Source organism: Tinamus guttatus, unplaced genomic scaffold (genome assembly GCF_059628265.1).
Source record: "Tinamus guttatus ecotype Peru unplaced genomic scaffold, ASM5962826v1 Tinamus_guttatus_pri_ptg000240l, whole genome shotgun sequence".
Lineage (NCBI taxonomy): Eukaryota > Metazoa > Chordata > Aves > Tinamiformes > Tinamidae > Tinamus > Tinamus guttatus.
This window is the reverse complement of record NW_028288774.1, coordinates 2,724,859-2,745,268: the sequence shown is the minus strand read 5'-3', so window position 1 is coordinate 2,745,268 and position 20,410 is coordinate 2,724,859.

The following is a 20,410-nucleotide window of genomic DNA, read 5'->3' as shown; positions in this document are numbered from 1 at the left end:
TTCACGTAGTGGGGAGTGAATGAAAATGCAAGCCTGGTTTCATGGGCTTTAGTGACAGTGGAAGTCTGTACCTTTTGGGGATGCTGAAATGTCTTTTGAGCAGCCTGAGCCTCCTTGCTCCTCGCTTAGCTTCACCTGTTGCGTTGCCTGTGCGGGCTTGTACCAACACGCAGCAGCAGCTGCAACCAACGTCACTAGCCGAGTGCTTCCCTCCCTGCAGACAGAGCGACCCTGGGAGGCAGCTGCCTTGGACGGCGTCTTCATCTCTGCTATGAGCACGACAGGCGAACTGCGCTTACACAGCTACCAAGCTGCTCTGCCTACTTCCCTCTCTCTCACTAATAAAGAGCATTTCTGAGGCTCCTGCTGACTTCTACTTTCTGTCTATGCATGGCCCCTTTAGCCACAAAAAAACACAGCTTACCTGCCCTAACACAGTTCATGCCTAGCCTGGCTGGCAGTGACACACAGCACTCGTCTGGGGCTATTTCTCTTGACAATGAATGTAACATGATTAAGTTTAAGAACATGGCAGCCAGTGGAAGCTGTGAGTGTAGTGTAAGCTGTGAATACAGTCTTCATGTGCTGTTTGTTTATTTTTTAAAAGTCCCATTGATCTTTAAAATATACACATCAATGTTAAATGATTTTCGATGTGATTCTTTATTAAAAACCACAACTTCCTGTAATCTTTTATATCTATTAAATCAAATACAATGTTCTTTTTGGCCTAGGAATCTGACAATTTGATTTAAACATGGTGAACATGCCACCAAAAATAAAACTTTTTCTACTACGGTTATTAGAGATGCAGCTCTATAGAAAGACTTCCATGTCGTGCTGATGTGCAGTAATTGTTGTTTTGGAGAAGATCCTGGATGTAGGGAAATTTATTTATAACAAGGAGAATAGCAGATTGTGAAATGTTGCAGTTTGAAAGCCGTAGTGGTAGTGGTGGTGGGGGGAAAGGAGGTCTCAAATCAGTATCGGATTCACAAACAGTCTGTGGACTGTAGGTCCGATCGCCTTCCTAGTAACGAATCGAGTTCCCAAATAGTGTGATCAACTATAAGCTCAACCCTGGCAGTATCGGATTCACGAACAGTCTGTCAACTGTAGGTCCAATCGCCTTCCCCCAAACAAGTAGTGGAGTTCACAAACAGTATGATTTATTCAAATGCAACATTTACAAAGCAGGTTTCGGTGTCAGTACAGGAAATTCTCTACTAGAATATGGAGTTTTTAGCTAGCTCTGATGTACAAATGTGCAATCATCACTCACCCCAGAAGATGGGAGAGGGCTCTCAGTCTCAAGTCTCCTCAGGCGGTGCACCGGCCCGAGGGGAGGGAAGGGGGCTCAGCCCATCAACTGACCCAGGAGTTAGGATGGTTTCTTCCCCCCACCTTTTCATCCTTAGTTCACCTTTTATACTTTTCTTTACATTCAAGTGGAGCTTGAGTGACTAGAGTCATACTTAATATTGTTATTGATTGGTGAAAAAGTTTCTCACTTTCATTTAAAGGTACAGTCAACCGAAAATCTAGAGCGCATGCTCAGTGAGGGGTGGTCGTACCTCGGAGGCGGGTAGCTTTGGGGATGGAGGTGTGGTTTTCACATTATAATGAGCAAAGTTCAAGCAAAGTTCATCCGAAAGGAGTGATTTCCCACTTTTGCCAGCTCAACACCGGACATGTTATCATATATCTCCCATTAGGCAGCCGCTGTGCGGCTTATCAGCGGCCCAGCACAGGGAGTGCAACAGAGTTTGGCCGCGGTGCCTTCACCCCGCTCCATCCTCCGTTACTCCCCTTTGCAGCTGCGAGGAGGGCAGGTTGTGCTGCCCAGGGAACCGTGGAGGAGCAGAGTCCGTGCGCACCAGCCATGCCTGGAAGTGGCAACTGTGAATCACCCCAAGCAGGCCTCTGTAATGCCAAAACTTTGGTTAGGCCCGAGTTTTCCCCTCAGTTCCTGCTTCCAAACAATTCTTCCACAAACAATTCTTCCACACAGATGCATCGATTACTTCCACATAGGAATGAAAAAGGTGTATTCATTTGCTAATCTAAAGGATACTTTATTGTCCGCTTTAGCGTGTCAGTGCCCATAGGTGTTTGTTTCATATGCTCCTCCTGGACTTTTTTTTTTCGTATACTGGTAACTGCCATTTTTTCCCTACATCTGTTTTTCCAGCTCTCTCTTTGACCTCAGCAGGGAGGGCTCATGCAAATAAATCATGAGGGTCTGTATTAACTTGTGAATCTCCTGCTCAGGTTTCTCTGATCATTTGAAATGCCAGCAGGCAGCCAAAGGGCAGGTTAGGAGGAGCAGGCGGAATTCCTGTCACTATCTTTATTTTGGGCTAGCATGAAGAGATATCTGTAAATAGTTTGGCAGTCTGTTTTGCTAAAGGAACAGGTTTTTTTTAGAAGATCTGATCTAAGGTGCTTTTAACATTTTTGCTTATGCATTTACTCAAAAGTGAGCGTTTTGTTAAGAGTTGTGCACTTATACACTGTGAAAATAGAGCATTTCCCATTGGTGATAAACAAAAAAGAAGCAAGATTGTCCTCTTAGTTGATCCGTGCCCTTTCTGAAGGGCAGAATGCTAATAACTTTCAGTTAGGATTTTGAAAATATTATTAGTTAAAATATACCCTGGTATATATGATGTGAGGGTAAATCTTGAGATCCTGGTATAAGAAAGCTCACCAGAGCAATGACGAACTCGTATATTATTTATATATGATTTTTCATTTCTATGTCTCCTGTATTTGCCGTTCTTTATGAGGAAGAAAATGAATATATAATCGGGCAATGGTATATTTTGAAAGGATACACAACAGTAGTCTGTGGAATAGAGCGGAGCTCTGCGGAACTGAACTACATGAGTTCTAGCTTATAGTCTCTAAATGCATGCAGAATTTAAATGGTAACTAAATGTGAAATATATAGGTTTGCTGGAGCAGCTTCATATCTTTGCTGTGCTTATTGATGTCTCAAGATATTACCTCTAGAACAGAGGCATACTTAAATTCATCCAGTGTTGCCTCTGAGTGTGAGATAATGCCAAATTGTTAAGAGTGGTTCATTAATCTAAAGCAAAGCATCTTGGCTATTGCTGTGTTGATAGCCCACATGTCCGTCAAATTAGAACCTCTGAGTGGAAGATATAAAGAAGCGGAAAGTAAAACAAGTATTTATCATTTAGTTCTGTAATAGAGCTACTAGTAACTTTAGTGAGAAACTTTCCTTTTTTATTTAATATAGACTCAGTATTGCCATGATTCCTGTATTACATAAAATAATGAGCCATCAAGTTGTGGCTATTTGCAATGTAACCTTAGGTTCAAACCCTTTCCAAAGTCTGGAGTCTGATCATTTTCCAGGGTAAATTAGGCTTACGAGCATTGGGCCATGGCCTCAGGAAACAAAAGCTGTCATGCGCCAGCTTTGCTTAGGCTGCCTTAACTTACATGTGGCAGTGTAAGATGTAATTGAGAGTTACACTCCTGCGCACTTTGCTTTTGTAAATGTTTAAATTTCCTCTCTTAGAAAGAGGTATAGCATATATACGCTACTCAGTCTAAACATGTGAAATCTGCCATTTCGTGATAAGTGAATAGCTGTGCTTTCTGAGGTGTGGTTGTTGTTTGAATTACATATTCCGAGGTCAGCTTCTAAGCAGTTAATACACAGATAGAAACATTAGCTGGTAGGCTTGATTACTTTTATGTAACCATTTTGTTTCGGCATTTTTCCAATGTGTAGAAGAAAATGTAGGTGATCTGGAGAGAGAAAGCAAATGCCATAAAATTCCGTAATGTATGTACTATATTTTTGATTGAAATGTACTGCTATAATTAAGTGACCTCGTGAGTGAAATATCACACTGATGGCATTCACACTTTTTGTTTTAGTTAGCTGGCATTTATAAAACCCATGTAAACAAATTACTATATGCGAAAAATATAAGGCAGTTGGTTTAAGTGCTTTCTGGATCTCCAACTTTTAAGTTTTTATGGACTTGCAAAGTCCATAAATTCCGAAAGGCCTATAGCACCCTGGCCATGATAAACTACAGCCCAGTGCCCATCATGGGAGCACAATAACAGTTAGAAGCTCTTTACTCATCTCGGAAAGTCAAACTAATATTAAAGAACTTCTAAGTGTTCAGTATTTAAGAAGACAATCTTAAGTACTGAAGATCTGGTCTTCAAATCTGTTACTATATTTTATTAGGGTGCAGATGACTTTGTGCACTATTTGATGTTAGGCCTTGTAAGTCCTGGGTAAAAACAAATGTTATGGTGGGGAATTCATATGGGTTCCCAAGGAATGAGAAGAGAAATGAAAATAAGAAAGTTTGAATGCTAGATCCAAAAGAAGCAAAAAGCTCTAATTAGCCATTTTGGACTGTGCAAAGATAATGTATTTACAGCAATGAAGTTGTTATTTTTTTTCCTCGTGTTAAAATTAGAACTATTTGGCGGCTGAATGTATCTGAAACCAAATTCTGTTTTAAATGCATTCTGTTCAGTGTGCCTTTCCTTTGACATTTGTATCTGATGATACGGTTTAACTGAATGGGAATAACACAAATTTTCTGGCTGTGATGTAATTCAAAAATGATCCTCTTATATGGTTAGTTTGGCTAATAAAAATGTAGCTGGACAAGTAATGTTTTTCCTAGTGCTGCACAGGGACCTTTGGCAATGGAAAATGGGCAAATTTCCTTTTAAAGCTGGGGAATTGCATGTTATTCCTGCACCCTTAGTGTCCGAGTTTAAATTCCTCTGGAACTTGGCTCTCTGGATGGATTCCGCACAGTTACTCTGCTCAGTCACGAGCTGTGAAGCAGGATGAGAGGGTGGTGGGCGCAGCGAACAGAGCCAAAGCCGCTCGTCTCTGCAGGGAAGCGCTCTCCTTTCCGCACAGCTTTTTGAGGGAAGCGGCGTACAAGCCCGTCCAAGCTCACACGGGAATTTTCCTGTGTTCCAAGTGAGCTGCCGGACAGGGCAGTGGCACTCAACGGAGCCTGCCAGCCATCGGTGGGAAGAAGCACAAAGTACCTTTAAAATCAATGCTCCCTTGGAAAGACCTGATAAATACATTTGAAGCAGACTAGAAGAAAATAATTAATACTTTTGGTTTGGGGTTGTGGAAAGTAAGCAGTGCTGTTTGACGCTGAAGCTTTTGTGGCCAAGTGGGTAACCAGCTCTCAACTGCTACCCCGATAAATGAGGAGGTGCTTGAACACTTGGCTGTAATACCTCCAGGGAAGGACTGCAGCTGTGATTCTGTTTTTTATAAACGTTGAAGAATTGCCTTTTGTTAGCTTAGTACTTCCGTTACTTCCAGTCCCATTAGTCCATGCGGACAGTGAAACTAGAGCTGCTTTCTTCCACATTTCCTAACAAATGTATCAGTTTTATAGTTATGTTGCTTTTCTATAAGTAAATACCTGCTCCGTTAAATAACTCATTAGCATACTTTTCAAATCTTGATGCTGCTAAAGCCGTAATCAGTCTGTTACAAAAACTCTTCTGAGCCTCAAATCATGTAAAGGAATTTGTCACAGGAGAGACATACATCATGGGCTGTATATATGGCAGTGTCTCTAACGGTTTTTTCCTGAACAGCACATTGACATCCTCAGCTCACTATCAAGAAAAAAAAAGATATTTCAATGTATTCCATATATTCAGAAATATTCGTAAAAGTCCCTTATTGCAAAATAAAACTTCTGCAAGTGATGATAATGTACATGTCCAACATCATACTAAAAATGCTAGACTTTTATGGTTTTTTATTGTGGGATGTGAGCATTTTCCTTTTTTTTTTTTTTTTTGTATCTGGTGCTGACTTTACTGTGTAGGTGCATCTGTGGATCTTTAATAATATAATAAATCAAGGAAATCTATACTTATTCTAAATGAGTATGAAGTAAATGTAAACTCATGGAAAAGTAGCTTGAACCAGTCTGCATTAATTTATGCTGATTCTCTCTTCCCTGCTTTTCTTTTCTGGGTAAGGCATGTGAATCCCAGGCAAGTGAATGCAGTAGGGTGTTGATCATGGAAAGTCATAATTCTTGCTTCCCATGTAATGCTTACTGTGATAGAATTGTCGTAATGTTGGACAGAGAACTTGTGATATAGCAAATAGCAAAAGAGTTGTAAGAAGAGAAGGGAACGTGGCATGGAAAAGTTCTTCCTTCTCTTCTTTGCTTCTTTTTCCTTAAATATGGCAGTCAGATACATTTTCTGCTTGAGCAAATAGGAGGATCTTAGTCTTTCTGGAGAATGATTCTAATTCATCAGATAATGTACAGAGGAGACATATGTGGAAAAGAACAGCTTAGGGACCTTTATATGTAACAAGGATCTTTATTACTTATCTAATTTTTTCTAGCTGTTGGCGGAGCCTGAGAGAACACAGATTGGTCCTTCTTTGAACAGTCTGTCGTCACCCAGAGCACTCTTCCCTCAGGCAGGCCCAGAGCCTTTTGCTCAACTACAGCAGCATGGCTCGTGGCTGGCTACCCTTTGTATCTGTGCCACCATCCTCTGCTTCACTGAGAATCATAATAAGATGTGACTGCTGATTTTTCGCTCCCAAGAGAGGAAGATAAATATTTCTTTAGACAAACGTTACAGGCACCCAGAGTTTAGTTTACTATGGAAGACAACAGTTTAGCCAAGAGCTATTTAAAAGTGGAGGTGGGAAGAAAAAGGCTTTTTCCTATCATCACTCATAAAGGAAAACGTAGGATCAAGTGACTGGGAAAAGTGAAGCATAAAAGCCCAAAGATTACAATTTAAACTCAACCTCTTTTTCTTTCCATACGATATTTACTACTAAGGAACAATGCAACTAAATTGTCCATCCATATTTTTCTCCTGTTAATTGCAAAGTTGTTCTAATGGTATCATGCTCATTAGGTCAATTTTCCTAGTCCATGCATGAGCATTCATTTGAAAGAATATATCTTTACATACTATTTGCAGAATTATTATGATATTTACCATTATCAATCTTAATTTTTGAAGCTGGTTTTTATTTTTGGCAATACAGACAAAATGAGTGGGAAAATATTTATGAAACACAATCAGATATACTTTGGTTTCCTTTTTTTAATTTAGGCAGGCCCTATAGTCCCCCTAAGAAATGTACAGAGACCTATTGACTCCTAAAGACAAATTTAGATGTGATAATCTTTCAAGTCAAGAGGGCTAAAACAAACACTATGAGAACTCCACAGTCATAAGAAAGGCTTTGAAAAATATTGCCTTTGGGCTCCATTCTACATCCTCCTCTCCAAAAAGGTAATTTCTCTTACAGTACAGAGTCATCTGATATTTACATTGCAAATTGTGAATTTCAGATTCCTTCAAATATCTCTTTTAGGAACAAAATAACTTTTTGCTAAATGCTAAAAGTGCCATTAAATATCATACTCTAAAGGACTTTGTATACCTCTACCCAGTTATCTTGGTATTACTATTTGATTAGAATAGGTCTTCCAAAGATGAAAAGGGTCTATCATCAAATTGGAAATTTCAAGAATGGGAAGTTTACCATTCAAGAAGTTAGTCATAATGTTTATTTCATATGTATTTATTGAGGTAACATGAGGTCATAACAAATGTATCTACATTTTTATTGAATTTTAAGAGATACATTAATAACCTTGATTCTTAGAGAATATAGAAGTGTGTATTTGATTTTCCTCTCTTACTTTATTACAGTGTTCAGCCTGAATTGGAAAAAAATCATCCTATATATTTCTAGTTTTGTCACTCAGAGATAAAGCAAGAGGACATCTACTAGTAGAATATAGAAAGAAGCTTATATACAATCCCTAAAAGAGTTGTAATTTATGAGGGACTGTAAACCTTTCTTTTGTCTTAATTAATACTTAAAGCTTAATGATAAAAAATGTGCATTTCTCTTAGCTATTGAGATTTAAATTTCTTATTGTATGTTTAATGGGTTTTTGCAATGAAAGCTCTGAAAGTTACGAAGAATTTACTCACAACTCAAAATAACCAGCATCTTTGAAACACAAAACCTCAACGATGTATCATACAGTCAGTCATACATACTGTATCAAAAACATAATAGTTAAGAATGAAATTAGTTGACTGACAGTTGGATGGATCTCTATTTAGAAAGTCTAGTTCCGTAGACTGTTTTGAAGTGGAATTTGAGTTTCTAGTAAATCCCAATGAATTTGAAAGAATCAGAAAACAGTTCTTTTTATTTTTAACACAGCTTTAAAGTCAGTCTGTGACCTTTATACCACAAGAAGAAAGGTAACAAAAATTCTGCTACGTTTCACAGTCAAAACATTAATTAGATATATGGGCATTACTATATCATAGTAACATGCAACAAAAAGAAAATTGTAGTAACTTCAGGAAAATAAACATTGTTGTCCTCAGAATACCACCATTAAAAGGATGTGATCACAACAGAATTTTTTCTTTAACAAACCTTTCCTGAGATTTGATTGCATTTTCCTTCCTTCTCACAAAATAGCCTGCTTCCAGAGTGCTGTTTCTTCCTGATTTTTTCTTTAACCTTATTCTCTCTTTTTACCTCCCCAGTGTTGGGTTAATCAGGTTACTTTTATGAGCTATATAAGCACTCCATCCTATTTGATTATGCTTGGGCTTCTGCAAATACCTAAACTGAAATTTTCAAAAGTGCTCAGCATTAACCTCAATCTTCTTTCGGAATTAACCAAAAAAAAAAAAAAAAAAAATTACATTAGTGCCCAATAAAGCAGATTTAGGCCAAACTGTCCAGAGTTTCTGAATAAGAGATTTTTGATATGGAGCATGTTTAGAAACCTAATGCCTTATTAGAATTTGTCCACTGGTATAGCACTTAATTTATACAGCTTTTGCCAAGCTGCCAGCATGATGTTGATTCTTATTCCTCTTAGCTTGAAAGCTCTTCCTCTCAAGCCCATCAAGGTCCTGCTGATGTTTTTCCTTTCTTTCTTTTTATCTTTTTTGATACTTCCAAGAGCTTTTCCAGAAGAGATCAACATGCGGTAGCTGCAGCATAGCAGTGAGCTTCCGAGAGATTGACTTTTGGGCAATTTTCACTTTGCTGCACATATCGCTTCTGTTTCCATAAATACACAGCAAAGTGAATCTTACCAAAGCAAGTCACTGTTTGGAGGGAGAGTGAGGCAGAAACCTCACCAGGCAGTGAGCTGAATCAAATGTGGGGTATAGAATAAGGTTTGTAGGAGAACGAAACCGCCTCCCCTCTGCCTTGGTATGTGTGCATGAGGTGGTCTTCCTTGCAAGCCCCCGTGAGGGCTACCTTTAATTGCAGCAGCCTACCTTTCATTGCTCTTACTTTCAGCCTTTGAATGTTACTGCTAGTAAATGTAGTACTAGTACTATTAAAAAGACAGGTTGTAAAGTTGGCATGAGAAGAAAATATCCTGTAAATAAAATTCATTAGTTTTATTCCTAATGCTCCAAATTGTGCAAAGTGTCTAAAATCACAGTTCACAGGTATCATTCCAAGTGCCACTCTACAGGTTGCTTATCTTTTGATACAAATATGCTGGGGGGCTGCCTCAAGGACCTCGAGTTTAGGCAGAAGCTGCCACAGAGCTTGACACAGAGATGTTTGCTGGGACAAACCAGCCCGTGTGACCTGCAGCAGCCAAGTCTCCTGCTGCTCTGCCTGCTCAGAGAAGCTGCTTCAGGATGCACACATTTTCACTGACCCTGGGTAAAGGTCTGGTCTTTTTATTTTGGCAAAAAAGACCAAAACTTTATGTACTCCTTATTTTGCTTTTGGATTTTTAAATTTGAGCATAAATTAAAGGGCACTTAAAGTCTTATAAAATCTTAAGAAATGTAAAGGAAAAAAAAAATCACACCAAAAGGCAGGTATTCGATGTAAAGCTGGAAAAGCAGAGGGGAAAGATCAAAGACATGGAAAAAATCACATGGTATTATTGAATGCTGTCAGGTTTCATTAGGATTATACTAGCATTACTGATATATTTTCATAATAATGATTTAATTGACTTTATTTCTAATAGATTCTGATAGAGTATAATTTTTATTAATGATCTTTCTTTACTCTTTACTGCCCATCACTTAAACAAGAACAAAAGAATATACAAATATCCTTTTTCCAAGGAGGGGAGAATGGACTGACTTCTAGAATGCACTTAATATGCCTCTAGAGGATTAGTATTAAAATCACCTTATTGGCAAGCATTTTGTGGCAGTATAATTGGAGACAAAAAAAATAGTAAAATATGGGTACTCATTCTTGTCTGATTTATATTTTTATAATGCATATATCTCTGGAATGTGTGAGTGCTTTTATCATAGTAGCTGAATGATGTAGGTATGATTTATGATAATTTATTCACATTCAGCTGTTTCTTAGGAAATTTGCTTAGTTTGTAAATTCATAGGATTGCAAACCAAACAACGATCTTTCGATCATCCAGCAATGAAAAATTCATAGGAAAACAGAAAATCAGACTATATTTTTGACGCTTACATAGATAATGACTTCATAATCTTAACATATCTGGCAAGTCGGTTGGTAATATCTGATGAAGAACAGAACTCCTCCATGGAGTAAAAAATAATGTGACAGATTTGATTTAAAAGAATGAACATATCCCAGGTTTATGGTTGAGGACTGGCCTCTGTTCATCCTGTAGTCATGAAAAAATATCAAGTGGTATTATTGAAAATTTTCAGATATCCAAGTGCTGCTGAGTTTCCACGTAAAGTCGTAGTTCAACTTTCTTGTCATGTTATGAACTGACCTTCAAGAAAATTCTGTTTGATCCAGACTTACTCACTGTAGTGGGTAGGACCGCATCTTCTGGCCTAGACTTCAACATGACCCCAGATCTAAGAAGTAGCCAGAAATTCCAGTGGTATAACATATGCTTAATTTCCTGAAAAATTATATTATGCTAAGGTATTTTATCATGTATGCAAAACTTTCTATATTCTCTCAAGTAGAATTTCAAGACTCTAACTTTGATCTATAATTCTCTGTACTCCTGGGTTACTGGATTCTTCTACTGGGGCCTGAATATCTGAAACTTGTTCCCCCCCTGTAAAGTCTGAAATGTGCCCATCGCCATCAGTGGTTTCAGTCATATTTGCTGATATTAAGTATCTGAACTCAGTTAAGGGCATGAGAGGTGGCAATTAATTTCTGCATAAGTCCATTGTTTCTTCCTTTTTCTTATTGCCCTCTGTGGAAAGTAGAGCAGAATTTAGCTTTGCATAGCGCTGTATGGTTTTGCTTTATGTAATAGTAACACACAATCTGGGAAATAGTCTGGGTATCGGATAGATACCCCCTCTGCATTTTTAGGTTTAAATTGTTCACTGTTTGAATCAAGTACCACTGAGCCTTCTTGCTGGTATCGAGACCCATGTTTTCCCAGTGGTCATTTCTTATGTTTCAATAACTGGCATCCGTTGTATAAATTTCTGTCTCCCAATGATTACATCCCCCAAATCAGCAGGAAGGTCCCAAGCGTGACTCTTGGTGGATCCAGTGAATGCAGCTCGTTCCAGAACTGGTATGTGCTCAGTTATGATGCTCCCGTGCCTGTATCCCCTGTAGCAGCAGGAGGGTGCTTCTGAGCATTTAATAGCCTAGGAATAGGAAGTTGCATTTCCAGTGCAGTGGAAGTGATGTATTGCTTAAAACAGGCACTGAATCTTGAGGTTCCCCCAACCTGTTCTTGGCTTCAAGTAATTTTTAATTTGATGTTGTTTTCCATACAGACACCTATAAAAACTACTTCTTGCCATTTAGTACATAAATGTTTAATTCCTTTGTTAGTTTAGTCTCCTAGATCTGGGCGATGTTGATAGTGGCTTTTGGTTCTTCAAGTTTAGCTGTGACCTATTTTTATTTATTTATTTATTTTTCTTTTTGCCCTGAGTTTCAATGGGCTCAGCTGTGCTCAGTATCTTACAGGGGCTTCCTTCCTCTTCTCATCTCACAAGGGCACTCACAGGACTCTGAAGACTTAGTAAGATTCTTGGATTGGCCATGCCTTCCTTTCCTTCACAGAACTTGCTCTATATATTTTCTTGATTACTTTGAATTTCGTACAACCAAAGTAAAGAATGATATTAAGTAAAAAAAGCAACAAACTCTACATATGCTCTTCAGCTCACTAAAATGGGGACCAGTTGCTAAGGAAACAAAAAAGTCACTTTGTGCATCCTAGGAGTTACCAAATCATTGTAGACCAGAAAAGATGATGAATAAAAATAGCAGTAGTGTGATGTGGATTTTGCACTCGCAAAACGCAATTAGCCATCAATAGGTTTGTTCCAGGAAGCCAATATTATATGCATCAGGCAACAGATTTACTTGTTCAAAACTTTCTAAAAGTTTACTTTCTCAAGTAATAATTTCTAAACCGTTTAATTAATTTTATATGAAATTCAAATGTTTCCTTTCTGGTACTATAGTGGAAAATAATAATAATAAAGAAAAATCCATGATTCATAGTTTAGTATTTCAAAGCCCATTGCAGCCAATGCATAGATTTCATAATTCATTAATTTGTGAGAAACAAAATTACTTCATAAATACTTTTTAAATTCACTAAAGTTTTCATGTATCCACTCTGTTGTTTTGAAGTCTTACTTAGTCCATCCTATGCTCTGACCACTGGAGACCAGCTCCATTGCTTTTTAATCTATTGTTCAAAACCTTGGTTGCTGCAAGATGCAGAAACCAACCTTCCAAATCACAGTAATTTTAAATGAGAGTATTCACTATGCTATATTATTTAAGTTGTAAGTGTGTCATGATCTAAGTCATGACAGACTTCCTGAAAGAAATTCTGCTGATCCAGTAAAAATACAGATGAAATGATAGCTCTGTCTGGAATTATTGTACCATAATTTCATAATAATGCCTATTTCCAATTTACATAGAAAATATAGAAAATCTAATGCCAATTTATTTGTCCTCTTCTTATAGACTTATGATCAAAATCAAATGGAAACGTGTCCAAAACACACCATAAGGCCTATTTTTTGCCAGTATAAAATGAACTATACACAGCTATACAAATCTCATTTGTCTTAGAGGTGAGGGCGTAACTTAAATGGACTATAAAAAAGTACATTAACTAGTATTCCTCTTTTTTGTTTATTGGCTGCAGGATATCTAGTCCAGACCAAGCTGCTTTCTGCAGCAAATACAGCCTCTCTAAACCGGTAAAACATGCCTGTTGTAATCAGTCCAAAACCATTAAGGATTGCTAGTGTTTCCTCTGGTGCAGGGGAACATCTGTCCCTGCCACTACCCACACCAGCATGTACCTTTAAATCAACTGAGCCAATTGAAAGACAAACAACTACTTCCTTTCTTCCTTTGGCCCTTAAAATTACAGATGATTTGATCTAAAGAACAAAATAATTGCTTCCAGAGAGAAAATTTAGGCTGTCGTCTATTCTATCCACATTTTTATGACAGCCTCTTTACTTAGATTCAGATCAAGATATTCTTATTGCCTTAATGCTTGCTGTCTATTACTCGTGTTCTGGTTTGCATTAAGACCAACAGTGAAATGGGAGAATGTAGAGGCAAAAAAAAAAAAAAAAAAAAAAAATCCTAACAAAAGTGCTGATAAAATAAGCAATATTATAAAGGGCAAATGCACTGATTATTTTATTTATGTATTTATTCCAGTCGGTTCCAGTTTAGGAACAATTACAGAATAAATCAAAGTGCACTTAAATCCCATGTTAGAAAGGAGGAAGTGAAATTACCAACAGAACATAAAGTGATACGAAGGGAAAATCACAGTGGGGTTTCTTGGTGCTGTAACACAGAGCAATGCAACGCAGCCTGCCAGGCCATTTGGCTCCATTCAGTTTGTTCCAGTAGGTTGCTGGCACTCGGTAATTCTGTCAGCAAGGTTTCAGACCAGATATGGAAGCATAAAATACAGTGACTAAGGAGTTAGATGGGTTTATTGCTGGGGAGAAGAGAATAAGCTTCTTCCAACTACCCCTCACATGACCCTGCTGAGTTGACTGTTAACCGGCTCTTAATCCATCTGATGCAAGATAGGCTGTATGTTGGAATGTACAGTGCCCAAGGAATGTCACAAACTAGGGGCTTTGTGAGCTGAATTTGTAACATCCACAGCACAGTGATGGTCAGTGAGGATCAAAGATTTTCAGTCTTTTGGAAAATGGCTTTGTCTTTTAAATGTACGAAGGAAACTAGACATATAAATCCCGCTGTGTTCTTTGGGCACTGTCCAATTTCAGAAAGAGAAAAATGTACACAGGGGTATGGGAAAGGATAGAAACACAAACACTATCTGTTGTACTTCTGTAGGTCTCTATTTCCTCGTGTGAATGTAAGCTTAAGCAAGATTTATATATCCAAGTATCATAAGTAAAAAGAGGTACAAGGAACTCATGATTACACTGGCATGGAACAGTTGTAACAAAATAGCTTCCTTCAGAGAGATTACAGTGATTTGGCGCTTCCTTGTTGCGGAGAGAAGGGGCACAGAGAAGATGCTGTGTTATACAAGTGCTGTAGCGGCATTTCAAAAGCCCCTAAAGCACTCAGTAGCATTTATACTCCATCTATCTATGCCCCATTTATATAGAAATGACTTCCATTTCCTGTGGGGAGTTTATATTGGCATTCTTGTACCTTGTTGTGATTAAGTCAGCGCAGGCTAACAAGTGCCATTCAGTGTGGCTTTAGAATCAGACTGTTCTAAACTTCGTTTCATTGTATACTGAGAATAGTCAGCCTTACTAAGAGTCTTGGTCATTTTCAGTTTCTGGTTTTTAAACTTGGGTATTTATTAGTAACTGTATGAAAAAAATGGGTTGATTTTGAAAGGACTGACAAAATTACATCTTTGAATACTGCTACTCTTTTCTTGGGTCTTTAGATGCACATTCAGGTATGATAATGTTCTTTTCTAAAGTAATGCCTCTCTTATCAAGTTTAATCTTAACTATTTAATTCTAAAAGAATGTTCTCAAAACAGAATATAGCAAGTAAGTCTAGTTAATGTGTGTAAGCCAAACTAGATATATGACCTATGTTGGAGTATGACAAAACCATACTGTCACCAATATTCGCCACTGGAAGAAGATGCAGAACTAATCAAACAACAAAAAAGGTGAAATTTATTGAACAGCTCTCATTTTCAAATTGCCTAATTTGAGAGATGCAGATTCAACAAACCAGACCGAGAGGAGTTTAAAGTGATAGGCCAGGTTCTGTCAATAATATTCCATTTGAGACAAGGAAGAGCAGAAAGAATTGAAGGGGCAGGGAAATTCCTGGCACAGCTGGCTCACCACCATGGCTAAAATATGCTGCCTATTTGAAAGCATTCACTCAGTCTTAGATGGAAGCCATGCGTGAGTTCAGACAAAACAAAATCAAGGTCTAAAAAGAGAAGTAGGAAACAATGTAGAAGACAGAGTAGCACTGAGGTCCCACTTATGTCACTTAACATAAAGTTGCCTACTGCCTTTTTCTGCCTACTGCTGCCAGAAAGAGCAGCACAGATACACGCAAAGATTAATTCTAGTTAGCTCTGACAAAAAAAGCTTTTATTGACTAGTCAAGAAAGGGAAACTTTCATTGTACCTATAAATCCCCTAGTAAATATCTTAGTTATTCAAACAGACGAACATGACTCTTCTTATACATATCAACAGTTTTCTAAAAAATTACCATCAAAGATGTTCATCTATGTATTGGGAGTGATAATTGCCTGTGGCATCAAAAGTGAAAGTTGTGAAAGGGTTTTTAATTGGAAAGACACCGATCAGGAAAATTTAAATATAGCTTGATAGTGGATAATTTACTGATCTCAGGACTACTTGACTGTGTTGTGCATTAATCTAATTTGCAAATTTGTATTGACAGTGAGGAAAATGCCGTGTTCTTCAGTTTGCCTTGATTATGGTAGAAAAGCTAGGCCATTTCTAAATGGAATTATTTTCTGCGTTTGGTGATGTGAAAATGTTATATAATGTGTTAATATTATGGGCAACCATGCAGTTAGAAGGACATATTTCAATCTTGCATTTGAAACCCATCTATTTCCCTGAGATCTTGCAATCTTGCTTTGCTTTTATAAACATTTTCCTTAGTGCTATGCTGTGATCATACCTACTCACCAGGGACAAGATGACCACCGTATTTAGCTGGGCTTGCAATGATATACAAGAAGGTAGATCTTTCCTTCCTACTTAATCTGAAAGAAGACAGGAGAAAAAAAAAAAAAAGACTGAAAAAAGATTCAGAAAGAGACTGACAGAGCAACAGGGAATATATAAAGATAATAAACATCAGGTGATTTAACTTTTTGCACAGTACATTTATATTCAATTACAGTTCATGAGAAGAGGAGGACCATTAAACTATCAGCAATAATCAGGATGATGACTGCAGGGGCTTTTTTCTTCCTCCCTATTGGGAGTTGCGCTGAGCTCAAGTTGAATTAAATGTGAGAGAGGAATAAAAAATAGAGTAACTATTATGACAGGGCTTGGAGAATCTATGAATTCACCAAGCAGTGCTGATCTTAAATAGTTAATATTAGTCTGTCCAAATGGCTTACCCTAATCAATGCAGGGCTCTCTAAAGACACTTACTCCAACTTTTTAAGATCACTAACCAACAAAAGTAAAGCTCATTTGAGACAGGTGGTTAAATGTGCCAGAGGACTGTAAGTAGAATTGAATGCCATTATTATAAAATTCATTAATTTGAATGACTTGCTTGGCTGAATTTTAAACTGCTTTTGTCTCTGTTGCTCCTGATGCCATCATTGCTACAGGAATTTAGTGTTGGCTGATGAAGTGTAAAATGTTTCTTTGTCTCTTTTTTGTTTTAAAGAAATTTAAAAAGAAATTAACAGTAGGTCTGAAAACATACGTAGTTACTCTAGCAGTCCTAATAAGAATGTAATATAAGCTCTCACTAAATCAGTCAGGGGGTGTATGGAGCCAACAGCAGAAGCCTGATTTAAAAAATGGATCTAGGACACAAATAAATATTCCACATGCATGTACACTGCATGCAAGCTGTAGCAGTCAGGTGTTCAACTGAAGATTTTAGCAGTTGCTAGAACTCATCTAGAACATCAGGTACGAGATAATAATGCAAATTGGGTAAGGAAAGTAGTTAGAAATTAGAATATCAAGGTTGCTCAAAGGAGAATTTAAAGTAAAGAACACAACTAGTGCTGCAGGGCAACTTTGTTCCAATATGTCCAATATTTTGCATAAGGAACAGCTGAAATTTCTCACAAATCATTCCAGGACTGTTAAATCCAGGTGGCAAAAGAATTATGTTCTTTAAAATCCCATAAATTGTGGGGAAGATAAAGACTACTTTTGTTTGAAAACTCTTACCTGAAGATTCTTTTTCCGTGAATGTTATTCAAGGGGAATATGAAGGGCTCTCTGTTTGTTTCATTTTGTTTATCAATTTTTGAATTTGTCATGCCTCTCAAAGAACCTCTGGGACCACTGGAGTGTCAGAAAGCTTGCTGGGGTTTAATGAGCTTTTTTGCTTATCTGGAACTACGTTGAATCACCAGCTACTCGGCATTTCAATATTGAAAACAACATGGATATCTAGAGAGAGGCACACTTTGTCATCCTGGCCCACTGAATGGCACTTTACCTCAGTAGAGGCTGAGGAATATAGCATATGATCTAATTCAGAGGACTGAAGTGAAGGTGCTCATATTCAGCTGTGAGAATCATAAAAATAGGGGAGGATCAGTGAAACTCATGGAACAACATGGGGGGTGGTGTTGGTAGACAAATGGGGATGCATGCACGTGCAACAAGCAGAAAATCTATTACCTGAAAAAGCCACCCGGAATAATTTCCTATAGAGCAGAAACAAATAGATTTTCTTTCACCTGTGGACAGTTTTTTAGCTACAGAAGAAAGTTCATATGTCTCTGACCTAAACCCATTGAATGCTCTAGAAAAATAATGTTACTGAAGCAGGACTGCTATTGTGAGGCTTGTTGTTTTGGCAGTATCAATGCATGCATCATCAAAAATAAGTGACTTCAGAATCTGACACAAAGACTGTACTTTTTGTTGTGGGTTTTTCTTTGTGTTGCCTTTTTTCATATTACTCATTACTCAGTATTACACATTACTGTGCCCCTAAATAGAGAAGCTGAAAACCAAAAAGCCTCAGAAGAATATTTGGAAAAATCATGCATTTAGGACTCTGGCATGTTCCATAGTAATCAGTATGGTTGTGTGCATCTAAACATAAATACATGAGTAATAATAAAAATAATATATCTACACATACACAGCAGTGTATATGTCTAAGAAAACATTGCTCTGTAACGTGAACTATCAACGATGCTAGAAATAAGTCTGGACAAACAAGAATTATAGTAGAAGCTTGGAAAGTGCAGGCACAGGATGAAACCAAGGGCTTTAAATACAGTCCTAAGTACAAACAGTGAGCAATCTAGAAAGGAACTGGTATCTGAGCATAACAAAAGCCGTATATCTGGCTTAGTTATGTGGAAAAGCCTTTAGTGAATCTAGAAGAGAGATGTAAACCCTGAAGAGTAGTAAGAGCAAGAGAATTTTGTGTTTGAGGAAACTTCTTGAACAACGGTGAGGGAATATAGGAACCTTCTGTTAATTCTTTTGCCAACTGTTATATAGGAATCACTTAGCTCAATCATCAACAGAGTTCATTAAGATATGAAAACTGTCTAGTAAGACAGAGGTGTTTTTAGGTTGTGCATAGATGTCTGCAACAAACATACTAACTGTCACCATACTTTAAAATAGAATATGCAGAATTAGTTTGTCTGCTGTCTTATCATTAAATGGAATTTAATAGTATCTTGCTGTTGGGTCTAGTGTTTCATATATGCTGTTTTGCTTGTTACCTGCCTGTTAAATCTAAATATGACATGATCCAAACAGTGCCTTTTAGGAGACAGGAGCAGAGGGACATGAGCACAGCTGATTAGAGTGTGACGGTCATGACAAGAAACATGACAATATTTCTTTATTTCTGCTCAGCAGCTTTATTTTCCTGATACTTTTCAGTAAAATATTCTGAAAATTCTTTTTAGTCCATGAAGGACAGTGACAGAATTTTACTAGACCAGATTCTGTCTACAGAATTCTTTCTACAGATTCTGTCGGGGTACAGTAGCAGTAGTTACTTTGTCCCCGAGCGTGGGGTCTTTCCTCTGCTTGGTCCCTTGCTAGAAGGCCGTATAACCCAGCAGCTGCCCTGCTCGCGCAGCGATGCAGTAGCAGCCAGCAGCGAGCGCGCTCTCCTGCAGAAATGGCAGTGCTTTCGTTGCCTTATTCTATCTCAAGTGTGTGCTTTCTTTTTAAGTACTGGAAAGGTTATGTACCAGAGCAATACCCTGGGGCTTAGGGAGCATTTGGCTGCTACAAACACAGTTTTGCAACAGTTTGTGTTTTCTCTCCATGCCAGTCACTGAGTGCAAACAGGGTGGACACGGAATGCGGTAGCTGTGGCTCTGGCTCAGGTGGCAGCCTCAGTGGCTCTCTGTCCTCTTGGAAGCAGCAGAAGCTGCTTCTGAGGTGGAAGGCCAAGGAGGAATTCAGGGGAAAGGAGCTTCTATCTTTAGGTGTTTCAGAACTATAGCACTTTTAAAAATGTTTTCAAAGCCTTTCAGTCATTTTGCACAGTGAAGAAAGACAATAGGGAAAGATGTCAAGAGTGACAGTTGGAGTCTCCTGACATTATTCCGATGGTTTCAGCTGAGACTGAAATCTGAGGCTTCTGGGTTCTGCTAGAGCGTGGTGCTCACCTGAGTTGTGGAACATGTGCTACTGAAAGATGGAGCATTGTGACGTGTGCATGACACACACTTCTTCTGGGACTTCCTTTCATAGCATAGACATGTAATATCCTTTCTCAGAGAAATGTAAAGATTCGCCAATACATATCTCTGAGAAAGGAAATTTTCTGAATAAATATTACTCTTAAATCATACCCAAATCTGTGATATATCTTGAAGTTGTTGTACAGATAGCAAACTACGGATAATTCTTAAAACTGTTACTAGAATAACCAATAATATCCATTAAGGTAATCATCTTTTCCTTCTGCACTCTTGTTTACAGTTTTGTTTTCATAATCAATAATTCTGACCCCTTTTATCAATCATAGAAATGAAAGATTAACGATTAAGGGTTTTTTGGGCACATACATAATCCAGCATAATTCCAGGCACCCTTTCTCCTTTCCTTTCTTTTTATGCTGGGAACCACATGGTCAGCTGGTGCAGTAGCAGCAACCTGGTTTTGAAGGGACAGCAGAAAGTAAATGCAATAGGTG